Source organism: Polyodon spathula, unplaced genomic scaffold (genome assembly GCF_017654505.1).
Source record: "Polyodon spathula isolate WHYD16114869_AA unplaced genomic scaffold, ASM1765450v1 scaffolds_2987, whole genome shotgun sequence".
In the NCBI taxonomy this organism is placed as follows: domain Eukaryota; kingdom Metazoa; phylum Chordata; class Actinopteri; order Acipenseriformes; family Polyodontidae; genus Polyodon; species Polyodon spathula.
Window position 1 is genome coordinate 896 of NW_024474452.1, and position 1,779 is coordinate 2,674.

General features: G+C 41.2%; 1 non-coding gene across 1 annotated transcript; it reads right to left on the reverse strand.

The window, feature by feature from the left end:
- Positions 1-276: 276 nt before the first annotated feature.
- Positions 277-359, reverse strand: trnal-uaa. Its single transcript has one exon. It is a non-coding gene; the product is annotated as a tRNA-Leu (tRNA).
- Between the last annotated feature and the right edge of the window lie 1,420 nt (positions 360-1,779).

Consider the following 1,779-nt stretch of genomic DNA (forward strand, 5'->3'; position numbering starts at 1 on the left):
TTGCCGCGAATCGCAGCTCCTGCAGAGCGCACGCGTGCCTCTGACGTAAACAAACACGCTCTCCACGCGCGTGTGCGTGTCCACGGCATTGGCGTTTCTGAGCTCTGCGCAGAATCCGCGGTTAAACTACAGCGCTTTGATTTGATATTCACCAATCAAAACCACAGAAGCAATGTGTTGAAGGTGTATTGAATCTGCTCACTGTAGTATACTAGGAGGACATTTTCAAAAAATCCTGGAACATCTAATATAATTTTTATCATTAAAAGTGGAATTTACCAGAAGTGGGGCTCGAACCCACGCGGACATACGTCCATTGGATCTTAAGTCCAACGCCTTCACCACTCGGCCATCCTGGTCCTGTTCACTGGAAACGAAACGAATGCTGCTGATCCATGCGGTACAGAATGCAGCTCGGTGCACCACAAAAAAAAAAAAAAAAAAAAAAATAATTTCAGCGGACCTGTCTTGAATGAAGGCACATGATATCCGTTGGGGTTTCCTGGCGCAGGTTCGAATCCTGTCGACTACGAGAACGTTTTACTTGTCTTCACATTAAAGGTCTGGTCAGCTTAAATGCCTCAATTATTACTTGCTGTGAGATAGAGAGAGAGGGGTGTTGTAATGGCATGATATAAACTCTACCAGTCTTTTTTTCTCAGAAACATGTTCTATATTGGACTGTAGTTTATCCTCAGTGTATACCTTGAAGGGCACTGAACCAGCAGTCTCCTATCTGATTTGATTGCTTCACTGAATGACCCAGTAAAGCATTTGTTACTTTACTGCCGCGTGTTTTGGGTTTTCTGAACTGTGTCTTCTCTTGCTTGCTGTGGAGCAGATGAGGATATTCAGTGCTTGTGTTTGAGTAAAGGCTTGAGCCAAACGTAGGATATTCTAAAGCACATTGTTATATTCAGTCTGTGTAACTGTAATGATGCCGCTGTGTGTGAACTGAAACAACAGATGCAGATGGGATGAATTCCCCATTGACATGAATGAGTGGCGCTTGACTATTGAAAGATGGTCTCCTGGCTTCTCGACTAACTGAACTGGGCTCCATACGGTCATAACCTCAACACATCGTGCTTCTGCATATGGGAAAATAAAGAAACAACAGAAAGACCAAGTTTTTAATAATAATAATAATGAATAATTGTGATTAGAATTGATTTCTCTTATTAGATTGTGAACCCTTACATTACAAATCCACACAGAGCAGCAGTAAATCTCTCAGGAAACACATTGTTTGAAGGCTTGGCTTCTGCTGTATCAGATGCTTCAGTCTCTCCTCAGACTAACACTGAGAGCTGCTTCAGGTATTTAAGTAGAGAGGAGCTGCCACCTGCTTAGCATAGAGGATCAGTGTGCAGTGCATTCAAATGGCTCTGTGCTTTTTTCATATATAACAACAATCACTTCAATGCATCATTAGGCAACAATTGTGTAGAGGAGGGGCATTGAAGAGTTTCTGAATAAATACTTCATTGTGTAATAAATACTGATGAAACACAAACACAATCCAATTCTGGAACTGACTGCTTCCATTTAGATGCTTCAGTTTAGACTGACATGTCCTTTAGAAAAAAGTAGTACTCTGCAAGCATATCTGGGACCAAATATTCATGGTTTAATATACTATTAGTACTGGTAGGCTATACTGTTTTTTATTCCTGTTTTCTAAGGGGCTGTCTATTCATTAGACAGACAGATTGGAAGAGATTTAAAGAATAGAGAAGAATAAGCTGACTGCTCGGACGTGTTGATTATAAAGGAGGA